At 42.2% G+C, this 18519-nt stretch overlaps 1 protein-coding gene across 3 annotated transcripts in view; it reads left to right on the top strand.

Moving 5' to 3' along the window:
• cdh19 (cadherin 19, type 2) overlaps nt 1-18519 on the top strand; it is a 189531-nt gene that overhangs the window by 72127 nt on the left and 98885 nt on the right. For all 3 annotated transcript variants that reach the window (XM_069512937.1, XM_069512936.1, XM_069512938.1), the window contains 2 exons: nt 16695-16742; nt 17169-17371. The gene's annotated coding sequence lies outside the window, so the exon portion shown is untranslated. The remainder of the gene's footprint in view (nt 1-16694; nt 16743-17168; nt 17372-18519) is intronic.

Raw genomic sequence — 18519 nt, 5'->3', positions numbered from 1 at the left:
AACCCCTGCTCAGCCTCCGCTTTAATATTTCATGGCCTCCTCTTACTTATTTTAGCGGGAATAATTGATCTGGAAAGAGCACTGCCACGCAGGAATGAAAGGCTCTGAGGAGCGGTGCAGGACAAAAAAAAGAAAAGAAGAAGCCCTACTATGGTTTTGATGAGTTGAAAAATCAGTTGCCTGGCAGTGCAGCACCAGATGAAACCAAATGAACGACAGTTTGTTGTAGGAGAAAATGTATTCACAAGTGAATCTACATTCAGAGAGACAAAATGTTCCGCAGCTTGTTTAACAGCTGATGGATAGGTTGCTCTAAAAGGTTCTTTTTGGGGGCATGTGAAGCTGTGGGGAGGCTGTTAAGAAAACATTTCTCCCGGCAACTTCGCTCCACTTTTCTTTTTTTTTTTTAGGAGCACCGTCACAGCTCATTCATTTCACCAGCTGCAGTTCTGTCCACACGCACAGATATTTACCAACGTGACAAATAAAGAAGTGTATTCTGCACTGTGAATAACCCCTGTTCGTGGTATTCACTGTTATCGTTAGCATTGTGTTCCTCTTCCAGCAGCCGACACCACCCATCTGGAGGCACAATCGATTCTTTCTCAGGGATAAGGGCTAAGGTCACGCCGGGCCAGGAGCTGTATTCATTGATGCACAAAAACACCTCCAGAGATCTGCACCTTCGAGCATCTCACCCCTTGCGAATTCCCGCTGCAACCCTGCTTAATGATTTGTCACTAAATGGAAAAAGAAAGGAAGAAGTCGTAGGCGATGTGTGTGTGTGGACGAGCAGAGAGGCAAAGTTAGACGAACTAAGTTTCTGAAAACACTCAAAAAGCACCAAACAAACACAGAGAAGCAAAGATGACTTTTCAAACCATTTCGCCTGCCGAGGAAAATTATTTATGTTATTATCGAAAGATTTTCTGTTGGAGTGATGGAAGAGGGGTTCAATACGTTTGTGTGTGTGTGCGATGCTGAGTAAAGGAAATAGAATACCTCAGTGACAGGTGGCACTGAGAGCCAATGGCAGGCCCAGACAAATAAAGTCAAACGGTCATTTATCATGCCGACAGCTGAAATCCCATCTCGGTAATTACAGCTGACGCCTGGCCTCGAGATCAAACCAATCATTTCACCAGAGGAACAAATGATGTGGAGCCAGGGACCATGGATTGCTTTAGAGATCAATGGACTTCATCAGGAAGCAAGTTAAGCTGAAAAACAATAAACAATTGTTTCACGTCCAACTATACATTTGCTGCATGTGATGGATCTCGACAGTGGCTGACCACCTTTCTCTGGGATATTGGAGACAGGGCGGAATTAGAGTAGGAGACAATCGATGTGCCGGTGAGAGAACAATCCCTCTATACAGCGTGTTCTACTACTGATTGAGCCAAACACACATCATCCATTGAAACCTCATCTCTCATACATTACGGGGTATAGTTTCGCTTCAGAGCTCCATTTGTTTGCAGAAGCTGCTATTAATGTGTAATGGCACCTTTTTTTTTTTTTAAACATTTGCTGTAATAAAAACCTCAGAATAATAGACGGCTCTTTCAAAGTAAAATGCGATGTCAGCCATTTTAAAGGAAACATTTTGGGAAATAAGCTTATTCTCTATTACTGAGAGCTAGACGAGTAGATTGATACCTCACCCCTGTAGTACACAGTCAACAGTAGATGCGTAGGCGGCAGCTAGTTAGCTTAGCTTAGCATGAAGACTGGAAAGAAGATATTGAATATAATTTTACTATTTGTGTGGATTTTTATTACACAGAGTATTTTTACAAAAAAGTTACAGTGAAATACTATTAAAGTGTCATAACTTGACATAGTTATAATGATAGTGTTGGCCAGCTAGGCTAATGTTGTCCTGTAGTATTTAAAGTAGCTCATGTTTCAAGAGAATGTTATTCAGAGGAACGACTAGTACGTTGTTAGGTTTTCCTTCAAAATCAGAAGCCGATCTGAGCAAACAGTATTAATAGAGTCTGAAGGTGTGCGCTGTCTCGTGTTTCATTTGACCATAGTGAGTCTCTCGGGTTGCTGGAGGGAAAGTGCTGACACTGTGTGGTTTCGCCATCTGCTCAGTGTGCTGTGAGATCCCGAGCTTGTTCATACATTGACTGTCTGACTGGAGTGAATCTGTGGGATGCAGTGATGTACTTCTGCCTTGACCTCTGCAGTGAAAGTATTACGTTCTGTGCAAGAAAGAAAATCTATCAGTGTTGAGGGTTATGAGAAAAATGAAAGACAGATTAGAAAATAAAAACCTCAGCAGGTTCGTGTTGAGACACGGGTGTAATAGGTCACCCTTTATGTTCGGCTCAGCTCTGGTGGATTCTGTACTTTTGCAGGACAGTGAGTCAAAAGGTGAAGAACCAGATGGACATGCTGTCCTTTCAATGTGAGGGACCTTCTCTTAGCTGAAAAAGACGTTTCCCTGAACACAGCTGGATCAGTAGTCGTAACTAAACAAGGTTTCAAGGACTCTTCAGGAAGGTCAAATACACTCAACTTGAAATGGTATATAACCTGATGATCAGGGTGGATAATATTTTCCAGCATCTTTTAGTTTTATTCCCATTTTTTACATTTTCATCATTTATTACATCATTAATCTCGATCCCTAAATGACACAACACACATGACAACATCGATGGGATTCAATAGAAGCAGTTTCACTATTTCTCCCCTCCTGTGTTTTCAGTAATCATATCCATCATACGAGGGACAGAAATACCAATTTTACCACCCACAGTGGCGTCGATAGACCACAATGCAATGCAGCCACATATATTGAGTGATTATTAAATGCAAGAAAACCTAATCAATACCTGTGACCTTGTGAAGAGAGATCAATCTTCTGCTGAAAGTACGAAAAAGAAACCGATGGCACTGGATTGTTGTTCATCCATTTAAAATCTAAATCCCCAAGATTTGTATTGAAATCAGATATATTTTCAAATATTGTTTATTTTGTCAGCAATTGTGATTCAACGTATTTCTTGCGTCTTTGTATTGTAGATTTGTTGTTGTTGTGGATTTACAGGAAATTTCCCACCTAAACACAAGGGATTTACAGTAATCCAGCATTACTGCACTTTATATCTAATTAATATCAGCCTAACACTGCCTCAGAGCAGAATCAAACCAAACACTTACGCTCAGAACTCACAGTAAAAGCTTTTGAATGGAGACACAGTTTTTGTTATGAATTAATCAAAGAAAATCTTCTTTTTTCATACAACATATAATAAATAAGTTTGTTTCAGTTTATCACAATTGCTAAATCATATAACCTTTTTTAGATTCAGATTATTTTAAAATCCAATAAAACAAATCATATTCAGAGCTGCATGTTTTATTTAGGAGCACTGTGTTAGCTAAACTTGTTCTCCAGTGACTTCAGCAACGATTTATGACTCTATACATATTTAAGATTTTAATGGATCCATACACTGGATTGTCTTTTACGAATGCAGGATAAAAATGTAAATAACGACTGTCGATGCAAACAAAGGGTTGATCCTGATGCGCAGAGCCGCCGTGACCTGACCAGTGAGGTCCGCAGGTTTAAGTTTTTCAGTTGTTTATCTCATGATTCTTTAATCAGCCCCATCTCAGACCACTTACGCCCAAAAGGCAAATCCATTCTCTCTCCGTGCCCTTTATAAGTGCAGCGAGAGACACGCGGACAGTTTGGCCGCTGCGAACATAAAGCTCAGTCCATCGTGACAAACGTATATCTTAGTCTCAGTGCTGACGGTGCAACATGGGGACTAAGTACTCATGTTTCCTTTCCCCATGAATACTATCACCCAGTGGATTACTGTTCTATTCATCATTTATTATCTTCAGGTAGGCATCTGTCAGCGGGTTGTATACAATGGAGCAGGAACAGTGATGATTCAATCTGCCAGAGGATCTTCTTCAGGCAAACTGCTCTTTCTAAGAGGCGTGAGGGGAAAATTGTCAGTGCTGGCAAATGATTGTGTTGTTGTAAAAAATAAAGGAACCCTGCAGGGCAGACCTTATGTGCAACATGGTGTTCCCTATCCTTCACCATGTTGCCGCGCTTCTCTCCCATGTGCAAACTATGCCCTATGTCAATTAAAGAACATTGTCGTCAGTCAGCATGCAATCTAAGCCGAAACTCTCCTTTGAGGCAGGAATTACGGAGGTGTGACTCACCCATCTTCTCTTCGGAGGGATGAGAGTGAATGGCATGAAGACAAACAATACGAGTGGGAGCGGGGAGCCCTGCCTCTGCAGCACAGAGCCTAAACAGCATTGATTGCCTTGAGTCGCTCTGAGTGGTTTTGATAACATTTCAATAAACATTGAAATGAGCACAATTCTCCGAGGGCTTTCTGGCACAGCAGGATTGACAAGAGTCTGGAGAGCAGCTTCTGTGCAGCAACACTGGGTGAGCTTTTGTCAGAACAGAATATCTTGGAACAATAACCTCAGGTCACATAAAAACGCAGATGGAACAGTTACCGCTCATGCATAAGTGAGTACAGCAACGCTTCAACAGGACGATGTGGAGAATGCTGTTAATAGAGCTGCAAGGGTTTGAAGGGAAATGGTCACCTTTGAATGCACCGTGACCACAGAACATCACGTCCAAAACCTTTCTGGCCAACTCCTCTTCACTTCTGACCATCGCATGTCTGGATGCTTATCTCCTGCCTCGCAGTGTGCACAAAGCTCTGCAGCTCCGCAGCCCTCAGGTCACTGCCAGTCACCGAACCGTGAACCTCTCCAAGCACGGCATGGTTAAATAAACCACACAGAGACACACACACACACACACACACACACACACACACACACACACACACACTCTGGGGTGTAGCCTTGGACACTTTATTGTACACGTGTCTGCACATCACTTTCATTCACTCTGTGGTGTGACTGTGATTTGCAGCTTGGCCGGCATCCATGACCGTGCTCTGCTTTAGCACTGATCAAATAGCCTCACTAATGGCTTGGGATGATGACACAGGAGGAAATTTCTTTCACTGCTGCTCCGAGACATTCTGCTTGTAACACAACAAATGCGGCACAACACAACCTTTACAGTCAACACAGAAACAAGTGATAGACAGAAGGAGTTGGAATTATTCCTGTGCTACAACCACCATTATTTTACATGACAGCACTTTTGCTTTCAGTCTGAGGATTGATTTGCATTGAGCTTTGCTACTTTGGCTGCATGGAGGTCTGCGGCCTTGGGATAGAAGGGAGACATTGGTGGAGCGATGAATGATTGATGATACTGAAAGGTGAGCTTTGACAGGGAACGAGAGGTAAAAACCAGCGAGGAATCAAAGATTAAAAGTTCTGACTCGCAGAGATCAGTGAACTTTGATCTGGAGCATGTCTTTACTTTGTGAAGAAACAGACCACAACTGTTTCTTGTTTATTGATTTTCAGTTCAACAGCTTAATAGTACTAAAATTGTAGTTTCATCTTCCCCCAACTTTCTCTTTTATCAGCCGCACTTTCCAGCCTGAATGATGAAGTTAGAAATCTCACAAAACCAAGACACGCAACTGCTCCTCTCTGACATGTTCTCTCAGGAGAAGTGAGCCCTCTGGAAAAAAAACCATCGCTAACAACAACATCATTTATTAGAAGTTATTTTAACCGTGAATGTTCTTCTCAAGCGGTGAAGAGGGTCGATCTGACACATGCTTCACTTTGTACGAGGGCTCTCTAGTCTCAATCACTCAGCTTCACTTATCACTGCAAACACCAAGGTCAGGCTCAAACCTTCAGACCAAACTTTATACAAACTGATGCATTTTCTTGAAGATGTGATTGCTGTCATTTGAACGTCTACTTTCCTGCAAAAAAACAGCACAAGATATTTATGGATCATGTGATTAATGATCAAAATCGTTTCTTGTCTCAGTGTGTAGATAGCTCAGAGGTCATTATTGATCCACATAGTGAAGAGGATGGAGAATGCTGCCTCACACATGGTCATTATTCTACCCACAGTCTACTTCTGGTGACTCAGTCCAGTGGCCCACTGTAAGAGCATTGAAATATTTATTCATCAACTGTGTTTCTGAGGTGACATTCTTGTATTAAGTTGTTGCTAATGCAAACTGAACATTTCCCTAGTGGGTAGTCATCGGTACTGTCATGTGTTTGTCTATGAGCTCAGCACATATCGCTGTAGTTTATCAAATTTACATGAAACAACGGTCGTTGAGCAGGGGAGTTTGAAATATTGCGAGTCCTGGAACAAGCAGTAGTCACAGTGAGCAGCCTGTCGCCGACAGCTCTTCATCCGACTTCTCAGTGAGGTAACCCAGACCTCTCCCTGAATCCTGCTGTCGGCAAGACTCGAGCTGTGTGCAGCACAAGATTAGATCAATTATTGCTTGACTTGCTAATTAAAATGACAATAGTTTGTTTTGCTGCCACGAGATTTCCATGACCTATAGTGGTTTCTGTCAATAACTAGAGGCGTCGCTAAATCTTTGCCATTTCAACCTTTTCATTCAAATACCTGACTTTATTTTGACTGATATGTTTTGTTTCTGGTGCCCACAAAGTTAGAATCCAGTCGTAACCCCCTTAAGAAATGTTGCCTGTGGGCTGCTCCTTACAAACTCCCAGTGTGCAGCCAAATGTTGTCCAAACAAACAGACCTTTATATGAAATTTTAATAGGGAACACAATGTTTCCAGAGACACCAAACATGTAGAGTTGAACTTTGGGGGAGGTGTGAATTAAATGATGCACCAGTCTACAAATCTCTCGCTGATGATACGGTGCAGACATGAAAACTTGAATATTCTGTTTATTTTCTCTTGTGTGTTTAATAAATACAAAAGATCCTGAATACAAACCCTAAAAGTCTTGGTTTTACACTGGATTACAGTATGTGCCCTTGTAGCAGTTGCCAGGCAACTGGCAGACATTAAGAGCCATCTACCAACACTTCTGAAGCCGACTAATTGTCATTGTATATCTCGTTTGTTCAATGCACAAAAATCTATGAGTAAAAATTACAATTTATGTAGGATTATGCACCAGACTATATCCTGGCTCAATTTAACAAGTGGATCCTCAGTGAAGTTACTGCTCCCATAGTCTCGGTATTAATTAGTTTAGATTAAACAAACCACATACAAGGTATTATTTTATGAGCTCTTATCATGCTTGGCTATCTGTTACCTCCTGTTTCCAGTCTAGGCTAAGGTAACTGGCTTTAGTTGCTCATACAGACATAAGAGTCTTCTCATGTAACTCATGAATTTACAAAAGTATGAAACAGCTGTTTTAAAGTGTTTTCATTAATGTGGTTTAAAATAAAGCCTCGTGATATTCTCTAAATATCAAACAGCAGTTTCAGATCGGAGATGTTTTACGGTGTTCTTATACAGCTGCACACAATCATCTTAAAGAACGGGGAGGCTGAAGTGTTCATTGTGGAGAGCGATTGAAGTCAATCGGTCATATTCGTTCTCCAGCAACATTTCGTGGCTTGACCCTTCTGTGACTCTGCTTAACGTCTTGGCAATATAGAGAGATGGCCCATAACAGTCACCGCAATCACACCTTACTGACAACAACAGGCCATAACTTCACAAAATGACCAACCATTTGGACCAAAGGGGAAAACCCACCTCGGTGTAATATGTCACAAAACAAATAGATATTGCTGCCGATGCTGAACAGCACAGATTGCGGTGGCTGCAGGGAGCGGAGCGCGACTGGTCAGGGCGGCGTCCGAAAATATTCCAGATAATGAAATATTTTGTCGGGGATAATGGGATTATGAGGACACACACAGCCCTGGCAGCACAGGATGAGCATAAATTGAAAAACTCGGTGGTCTGGTATTACAGGTTAATCTGCTGAAGAGTAAAATCCAAGTTCAATTCGAGGATAGGGCTTTACAATTTTTTTTTTCCTCTCTCAAAAGTCCTTGTAATGCACTGAGGTATTGCACCCAAACAAATTGAACAAGACACATTACGGCGCATCAGAGCACAGCGCAGGACATAACACTTGCTCTACAGCCTTGCACTTGCCTAATGGCTCTTGTGTCATCTGTCCCTTGTTAGCATTTTATTTTTTTTTGACGTCAGGAGAAAGCCTCTGTGGCACCGAACCGTTCACTCGGACGGCCTTGGCACGCTCCCTCGGTGTTGGATTCCTGTGCACCCACCGAGGGCCCCCGCTTGCTGCGTATCCACTAAGCTTGTGGAAAATTACAAACATACACAAGGTCACAGTGGAGCCGAGCCAGCCTCCCACAGAGCCCATCTGATCCAGCCTGAAACGCAGCAATTACCACCCTCTGTGCTCCTCCGTGTGGGGCTGCAGCTATTTCATTATTTATTTGAACAAATAGGATTACGGTCGGTGTGCCGTGGATTGATTGTGATGAGGGATGAGAGGCTCCAGGGAGCTGGGTGCTGTGGGCCAGGTTAGCTGAGCCACTCTGCTGCAGTGTCAAGTGCACGGTTGATCTCCTGTCTTGGTCTCGGCGACTCCTCCACTTCTTGACGGAGCGTCGCCTCGCTGACATGTGCCACCCGCTCGGCTGAGTTCCCCCCCGCGCCGATTGATGGGGAAATGTGTTGGCTGGTTTGCGTACACAGCTTTTGTGAAAATATACATTCACGGGCCCATAAAAAGAGCCTATCCATCATGTCCTCTGAGGCATGGCACTCTCATCTGACAGCACTTTCCCATGTAGCCTCTGTAATTTAGATGCTGTTTCAAAGATTGTCACTCACAATGTGGTCGGTTTTAATTTAGCGCAAAACGAATTTGCTTCTAAATATTGAGGGAGCACAGTGACACCAGAGAAGTTTCAAATTACTTCAGAATTAATTGCTTTAGAGGAGCTATTAAGCTAGCGGCTAAATGACAGCGCTGTGATTGAAAGGGAAATATGAGCAGCTCTGAAAATGCTGCTGAAATAGGAAGTGGACATTATTTTTAGATGATTACAGGATGATACACCCTAGGATTCTAACATCAGTGTACAATCTCACAGTATTTGAAATCAATAGTGTAAGGTTAAGAGAGCAAGCGGCAGAATAAACAAGAGAACAATTGCAGTCCTGATGTTTTGGGGAACAACACCATCTGCGATCATTCATGTTGATTCACTGCGAACTGTGCGGTCTCTAAAAGCTAATAGCTCATCCCTGATGGAATTTGCTCCCCCCCACCACCACAAAAAGAAAGAACCTCCCTCCTCTGAAGTGATGAAGCTCCAGGTCTCCGTGGACGACTTATCTGCTTCTGGAGATTGATCGAAAGTAATTTTTTGCCCCAAGAAAACCAGCGAGGAATGTGATAGATAGCTCAGCCCCTCTATCTCCCTGATGGTGATATTAGTCCTGATTAAGACAAATGGGCCTCCTCTGCCTAACCATGCAAATGCTTTACCGCTTCAGCCATTTATCCCAGAATGTGAAATTGCAGCAACAAAAGCCAAACATGCTTTTCTCCCAACAGATCTGTGGATAGAAGTTGTTCCTGCATTCAGACAAATGCCGTCGTTACAGAACTAGCCAGATATCCCTAATGTATGAGCGGTCAGGTCTGTGTGACAGCTGATTTTGTAATAGGGGATTTGAGGCGGAGCGGGAAAGTGCTTTCTAGTCATCAAGATATACAGTGAACAGGGCGTTTAGTAGGTTCTCCCTGCAGGCTGCTCTAAGCCGCTCTAATTGATGTCGATTAATCAAATCAGCAGTAGAGAGGGCAGAGGGACGACCTTATCAAGCAGGACGTGTGACCTCTGTGCTACAAAGCAGCCTAATGAATAAACAAAGACTACACATATGCTGGGGTAAGCATGCTCTGTACGCAGAGAGACTCCAACTGCAAAACACAACAAAAAGAGTTAAGTGATGTTAATTGCAATCGATACAAAGGAGATTGCAAGTTGCTCTTAATTTGCACAGTTTTTAAGTCAATATTGATATTGTTGATTTACACTGCGGAGAGACTTTGGTTATTTTCAACCAAAAACTGTTCATAAAGATAGAGGACGCATCTCCACTTCCTCCGATTGAACAAAAATGAAGCTAAAATTTGATGCAGGTGCGGCCATCTTGTGCTTTGAACTGTAAACATGAACTTGAATAATCTAAAATGACAGAAACCGTTTTTAGTAAAACAAAAAACATATTTAACGTGTACTTTGACTAGTTAAGCCCATGTCCCATCCGCTAACATGGAGCAGGCATGACCTGTCCCGCAGCCAGGGGGCGATCGATATGATTTGGCTTCACTTGAAAGGTCTCTACTGGATTTCACGTCCATGAAATTTGTTCCTTTTAATGATTAATTTTGACAAAACCTTTTCATCAAGCGCCATCAACAGGTCTACATTTTAATTTGCACAGCGCTTCTATTAAGAAAATACCTCTAAAACTAACGATGTCTCCATCCTCAGCTCTCCCTTTGTGTTTAGTGCTAATTAGCAAATAAACATAGAAATGCCACTTCCAGCCAACCTGCAGCTAATCCGCCTGTTAAGGTGAAAACCTCCCATTGCAAAATAAGAAATGAGCTTGTTTGTGGAAATGGTTTAATTATCCAGGCTTTCAAACTCTCGCCATGCAACGCTGCGGTTTGTTTCACACAAGGTCAAACCATCGGCAGCATCAAATTACCTCTGTGAACTTTTCACATGACAAAATGCAGCTATGAAAAAGCTTTTAATTGCCGGCGATGCTCGGGAACTTCCCTGTCAGTGAGAGCACTTCCTCTGAGCGTCAGCCTGAAAAAGTACATACAAATTTTGGCATTTATTCAATATCATCTGTTTTGAAGCTTTCAGCCTGTTCAGTCACATTTATCTATGATTCTACTTTATCTTAAAGCATACACAGAGCTGCAGTGAGGAATATTGAAAGACGGAGGTCAGGTGTTGAAGTCACCCCTGTACCCCTGAAACTTTAATGAGTCTGCAAGTTTCCTGCGGGATTCAGTTTTAAACTCAATGTAACGAACCACAGTAACGGAAATGTTTATTTAATTGAAATACAGGTAAGATTATCAGGAAGTCACATATTTTAAATAAAAAAACGAGTCTGTAACTACAGGAATCAAATTCAGGTGAAAAACATTCACTCATACATTTTAAAGTATATATATATATGTTACGCTGGAATGAACTGGAATGAACTCATCATATTTGGAAGGTTGTTTTTTTTTTTTATCTGCAGAATGCAATGTAGCTCAAACCCCAAATTCCGTGTAAGAAATACACAAGGTATGACCTCAGTGTCCTCCGCGGTGCAGAACTCCAGCCCTGATGATATGGACATTTTCAGAGCAATATCCCAGCCTGGTCGTATACATTTTAAAATGTATTTTCCCTCCAACTCCTCTCTGTCCTCGCTGTGGTCCGGGGGGGCTCAATCAGTGGAGCACTTTGACACAGGATACCGTGTTACCCTGCTGAGTGATGCAGAATTGAAGCTGCCAATCAAGAGGTAGGAGCCTGAAGCTAATCAATCCAAGCAGGCCATGATGTGATTTTTTTCCCTGTCGAGGGTTGAGCAGACTGACAGACGTGTTGGATGGTTTGATTCATTCGCCTCCTGCAGCCAGTGTAACTCACAGAACTACTATAACACATGTAAATGTCTCTCACAGGCTGAGTTTGAACACGCTCGTCTCGACGCCGCAGGATTTACATAAAAATGATGAGCAAATGATAAGCACGGGCTTCTATTAACCTTCCAGCAGCACAGTCTGTTCGAACAGGACCAGCGACTGTTTGTTTGATGAGATAATGGGATCACATTGCTGCACTTTTTTTTAAGGCTGCAATAATCAGCTAGTATCTAAAAGAAGAAATGTCTGGATGGAGATTTAAAAACTCTGGTGGTGCTGCTCTGATTTAGCCCCAGAGTTCAGGAGAACGTTCAAATGTAACAAAAGACATGTTCATGCAAAAGAATGAGACATGACCTGCTCTGAGCGAAGTGTCCTGAGATAACCTCTGTGGTAATTTAGTGCTGCAAATAGAAACTTAACTTAACTCAATTTACACTGAACACTGAAATCTCATACATGATCACATTGTAATTGCGTGTTTTATTCTCTTGGATTATTGTACATCGGTGTTATATTTAGGTTGTTTGCTTCTTGTTGGTAAATGATTGAAATTCACTAAAAACTTTCTGTGAAACTTTTGATTTCACAAAAGCTAAAACTAACTTCCTGCAAACTAATAATATCCACACCAACACATCTGAAACCACGTGAAACTAAAACTGTTTTCAGACACGAACTCAGTAAAATCTGGACAATTGGATATCCGGATATTCTCCAGACTTTCACGTATGAGCAATGCAGCAGGAGATTGTCAGGAATGTTCAGGCGAGTTGGCGAATTGTGAGTGATTAGACCCAATCAGGAAGTGAACACATTTCTAAAAGTTCCTGCTTGTCCAGACTAAAACCAGAGCCACCAAAGTTCCAAAGTTTTCCATTTTAAGGGCTCAACCAGTTAAGATAACAAAAGTGATATTATTCAAAACTTATTTTAGTGTGGACTTTCCTCTCAACAAGGCACAAGTGGTCGTCCAGTGCAGAGCTGAGCAATAACAGGCCGGATTTGCCAAGAACTTTTCAATAACCAGACGTGATCCTGATCGAGCATGTGTGCGTCTGTGAAAATGTGTTTGAGGCAGCATTTGTTGGTCGGTGCCTTCATAAATATGGAAGGCCTAGATTATCTCTCCAAATTATTACATAAAGTGTAATTAGCACTGTCTCCGCTGCCAGAGAAGAGTGGATCCAAACCGCCGCAGTGAAAAGCTTCTGCAGACGAATACAATTTACTGGTTGACACACATTTAATCAGATTTTTATCTCAATACAGGTTCATTTGAGGTTTAACATGCACCAGGAACTTTTCTGAGGTGCAGTTATCTTAATGCTGGAATGGAATAAAGTGGAATGAATACATGCCCTTAAAAATCCCGCTCTGTCAGAAGGAAGCACCCTGAGAGGGGAAAGGTTCCATGTTTTCTCAAGAAACTTCAGAATTAATTAAAAATCACATCGGGAGATGTCAAGGGATTTACTTCAAGGCTCAGGGAGGCAGCTCTGTGTCTGGTGAGGCATCCTTCAGCGAGGACAAGACTGTGTTCATAATTCCATTTTTCATCAAAGTGTGTTTTAATCTCAACACTCTCAGTATGCTGCAGACACATCTTAACAGGGAATCTTCTGTCCGTATCAGTTAGGTTGATTCCCTGCCGCTCTTGCAACAGATTGCAGGACAGGATGGGTTATTGTGCATGATTATTTTTTCAGATGTTATAAATTTAATGACCTGGTTGTTGAAGTGTCTCCCATCAACTGAATCTGATGAATTAGAAGCAGTTTAACTGAGACACATTCGATTTTTACAGTGTTTCTTTGCTGTAATTTGTTTTATAGGTTATTTTTCCAATGTAAAAGTTCTGCAAAGTTAAAAAGCCCAAGATTAAAAGGAATTCTTCTCGGCTCCTGAACACCTCGTCAGTATTTTACCGCCGATATATAATGACGATGAAAGTCTAGTATCAGTTGAATAAAAGCATATTTTTGAGGAAAACTTGTGAAGAAGTCACTCAACATCTCACTGGACTGTGGGTCAACCTAAACAAAGTAGGGAACATCTTCACAGGAGAATTATACGGGGCAACATTCAGCTGCCGGTCACTCTTGACACTGACTCACTTTGAAGTCAGAGTCTCTGTGACCTGCAGAGCTGCTTCTTCAGGCCGGGCCTCCAATCTGAGTCTGCCAGGCAGGAAAGTGTGAACACCTTGAAGCACAGATGGAAATGAAAACAGGTCAAAGGCTTTTATGAACGTTCTCTTACCAACCAGCAAGGCGACAGCTTCGAAAGTCCTGTTTGTTTGATTGATGGTCAGAATCTAAAGATATAAAGTTTATGAGAGCATGAGGTGGATCTATAAGAACCTGGATTCTTCATGCCTTTTGCACTTTTGCTTGAAAAATGACCAAGAAATTCAATCATAATTTCAAATTTGAAATTTCTGTAAATTGTTTTTGCAATCGTAGGGGACCCTGAGTTTACTGCCCAAAAAACAGCATACAAAAATCATGTATAGTATAACAACACATTTCCAAGTGAATTTCTGGAGGAGAATCATTTGTAAACCGACTTATTTGCCCCTAAAGGCCACTATTCCAAATTCTCTGGCTGTAACAAGAACACAGGAAATCAATGGGACATTTTGCTGTGAACTGCAGATGAACTTGCACTTATTCGCTTGTTTATGGATTTTAATTAGGGCCAAATAGTCTCATGAATTTATGTAAACCTCTCATACACCACTCTGTGTACATCACAGATGGAGCAGGGGGAATAGGGCCAGTGGTGCAGGCTGTGGAAGAGGTCTGTGCTCTCCTGCCAAAACACTGCATGATGTGAAGTAGGCACAGTTATCTCTGCACTGCGTCTCATCTTTTAGTCCCTTTTCAGAGACACTGCAGTTTCCCACTGGATGCTGCTGTGAGTGACACCAGAAATTCAGCCCCTATTCCCCGTGCTTCACAGCTTCACAGCGACACGTCAGCCGCTGAAGCAGACGAGACGTAGAACCAAAACTACGAGAAGCGAGTTGGACCATTTGAATAATGTGCACCTAAGAGAACGCTGATTCTCTACAGGAACTCTTTGATGTGTTTTGCCGTGAAAAGACGACTCGTGACGGCGTCAGATTAAACTCCAGACTCCCTGAAAGCAGCGAGAAAGATTGTGGGGAGGAGGGGGAAGCTAACATCGCTGTAATCTCACTCTGGAAAGAGCTAAACCTCCACACACTGGCATGAAATGATGTATCAGTCACAGATTGATGTTTCATTTCGCTCCTTTGGAGAAAATCACACGTCACTCTACGGGATTGGAATTGGTTTTTAAGGCTGTTTATTCACGTCTTTACAGCGTCAGTGTCTCGTGTTACACAAACCAATATCTGCATAGCTGCATCAGCAAGTGTGTGAACAGCAAAATCAAGGAGGAGGCTCTGGATTGTGACAACCGTGGCGACAGGGACCATTGTGCGAGCTTCAATTGGCTGCATGTTTCTGTTGGTGCTGTTTTTAAATAGATTTTACAATCATCATCTCTTTCCCTGTCACCTCTCATAAAAGTGTACCGTTTTAAAATTCAAATTTTCCTTTGGGATGCCCAAATTAGCATCGTGAAATATTCATGGAACTGGTATTGTGCACCTCGGAGGAGTTGAACAGGTACTGATTCAACACCGCCTGTGTTCGTTAATTTTTCATGTGCACAGCGGAGCAGAAAGAACCGTCGATGTTACACAAACGTCAGACACTTTAATTCTCTGCCTTCATTGTGAAACTGATTCTTTAACAAAATACAGCAGCTCGGTCCAATGTCCTGTTAAACGTTCTGAACATAACATTTTAATTCTGGTTTCCTAGCTGCTGAGATTTAGAGACAATCCTACGTCTGCGGTAAAGTCCAATTCATGCTTCTGCGTCGTAGCTGCACCGTTTGTGTGAGTCGCACACACACAGGCACAACTCTGAAGGCTCGGCCCCTCGCAAAGGCTACGTGCGTATCTAAAGCATAGCTCCGATGCAGAAGCATGACTTGGGCTAAAAATAAAGGAGAAAAACACCTGTGTCAGTAAAACCGGTGTTCATGTAGTTTGACGTGTTGCTATATTATGAACAGGGCATTATCATGGCTTTTGCAACAGGGTCGACGATACAGGCAATTTCCTGGGGCCCCCAAGCTGAGACTGGGCCCCTCAGGGGGCGTTAGGTTGTAGCAGCAAAAATGTTGTGAGCTCCTTAAATTTTACGATCAGCTGCAGGAAACTGCAACAACACCAAAGCCCCTAATGAGGCCCCACGTTACTGTCTGTCTGCCATAAGCTTTGCAACTTTAGAGGTTTGGCTGAAGAATAAAACATCTAAATGTGTGTGTACGATGTGCCAGGGCTGCTAGTGGAGCTTTGCACTTTACTGTTATTTATGTGCATGCACAGTTGGAACTTTAATAAAAGAATTTGTGTTTGTTTGACGGTGGGCCCTCACGTCCCTTTTGCCAGGAGGCCCTTTAGTCCCTTGAAATGCTCCTGGACATTTTAAATCCTTTGTAAATGCTTTTATTTTGGAACTTTTCTGCTTTAACATGAGTGAAGTCGATGTATTGACTTTAACATTTAACATTTATTTTCATGTTTCTCAGGCAGAGAAATGCGTCTCGTTAATAAAACTAAAATTCTTAAGTACAATTTCACCAATTCATCTTTTCTGACTTTCTTCTTGTCGTATTTCTCTGGCTTCCTGTATTCAGGGCTCCTCCCACTTCCCTAATTGTGCCGTATGTCTATGTTCTTTTATGTCGTACGTGTCGTACTTCCTTGCTGTAAATTGTCCTTTGGGGATGAATAAAGTTGAAATGTAAAATTAAAACACTTTTCCTCTGCTGCAGAAAAATCTTCTGCACAGTTGTTTGATGAAAGAATTTTTAGTTGGTGGTTTCAGTTTGAGAGGGAACAGAAACATTTTGACTCATTTTGTCTTCTGCCCTAATACTCCTCCATGTGCACCTGTCTGTGTGTTTGTGTCACAGTGTTTTGTTGTCTCTAATATAACTTTTCACATATGACTCTTTTTCAGACTCCTTGAACAATGTCACCACCTTCAAAGATGCCAGCTCGTAACTGGGTGAGTACGGTGTTCAAATTAATTCACTTAAGTTCACCTCAACTTTATTGTCCCTGCAAGGTCGGTGTGCGCCGCAGCTTTCCAATGAGGTCACACACTAGAAAGAGATTATAAAATCCTCCGCTGTTAATCACAACGCTAAAACAATTCAAGGACATGATCTCAAAAACACTTTGGTCGGTGATATTTTAAGTAATCACACATTTGCTTTCAACTCATCCCAATTATCCAAATGTCACTGAAAATGGTGTAATTGTTGTTTTCTTTCACGTTCCAACTTTGTGAGGTTGAAGATAAAGGTGTCAGAATAACTTTAACAACAGGAAGTCTCGCTAAAACTATAAAAATAAGTTCCAAATAAAAAATAAACTATAATTAAAATAAACATTACCTTTCATTTGCATCTATCTGATGTCTCACCCACAGGTCGACATGAGCGGCTGTGTGTTGCTGTATCCGCTCGATGGAAAGTGATTAAAAGAAAAGAAATGTGCAAACAAAACGGCGCAAACCGAGAGGAGACGGCGAGGGGATGACACGTCACCGGCAAAGGGAAACGGCGACAGATGTGGGGCCACATTAAGCAGCAGGTATTAAGGACATCAGGCAGATGCAAGCGCCACTGAAAGGTAACAACATGCTCATCAACAAGCCGCTGCAAATGTGAAACACAAGTGTAATGTACAACAGCAGGGAAATGTGTAGACAACAGTAATGTGCTTTAAAGAAAAATACGACGACAACACTACTTCAACACAAACGGGTGAAGAAAACAAAACCTTGAGTTGCGCTGTGAGTGAATGCTGCTTGTATAAGGGCTGTTTAATACTGTGGCTTATGTTCTTCACTACAATTACTACAACTAGTACTCCTACTAGTACTACCACTGCTTCTATTACAACTACTACTGGTTTGATATTCCAGTAAAAATACTAGATAATAATAATACCCTGCATATAAAGATGGACGACATGAAAGCTCCCCTAACAGTTAAAAATTGCCCCCTGGTGGCAGGCTGCAGTATCAGGCATAAACCCCACCTCCTCCATGTTAGTGGATGGGGCATGGACCAAGCTAAAATGTCAAATCCATTTTTCTGTCGTTTTGAGTAGTATTTATCACTCTGAAGATTGTTCAGATTGTATTAGTTTGGTTTTATTTTATTATTTGATGCTATAAAAATAGTTTTAAACGTCATGATTGACAGCTGGCTCGTAATCTATCAAGCATGTAGGCGGGACCTTGATTCGGTTCCACCGATTGCCGCTGCACAGACTCTAAACTCTTTTGCTTAATTTCTGGATACCGGAAGGAAGTGTAGACGTCTCCGTCTTTATTAACAGCTAATGAGATGGACATTATTTCAATCATAATTATTATCAGTAGTACTGGAACACTCTTCTGCGTTTAGCGTTCTCAGTTCCAGGGTCGTCAGCTGTTTCCTGTTGTGTGTGTGGGTAGATTCTGAAGGTTTTGAAGGACCACGATGATTCTGCTGCAGCAGCGTGGTTTGTTTTGAGAGCGACCGCTGTGATTGACAGTCGACCTCACGCAAGTCGCTGAAACCATCTTTTGAACCCGAACAGTCGGAGCCAATTTTCCCTCTGCCGCTCCTCGGAGAGGTGGGTGCAGGACACAGGCATGCTGAGCAACCTGAGACTCGAGGAGGGAAATTGTGATTCTTTGCAGGGAGAGAGAGAGAGAGAGAGATGGGGGGGGGGTCTTGCAAGGGGCCTGGTTCGTGCCTCCCTTTGCTCCCAGCATGGCGTTTTTTTAA

This window comes from Paralichthys olivaceus, chromosome 17 (genome assembly GCF_024713975.1).
Source record: "Paralichthys olivaceus isolate ysfri-2021 chromosome 17, ASM2471397v2, whole genome shotgun sequence".
In the NCBI taxonomy this organism is placed as follows: domain Eukaryota; kingdom Metazoa; phylum Chordata; class Actinopteri; order Pleuronectiformes; family Paralichthyidae; genus Paralichthys; species Paralichthys olivaceus.
Note: the sequence above shows the minus strand (reverse complement) of the source record. Positions and strands in the feature narration are given on the sequence as shown.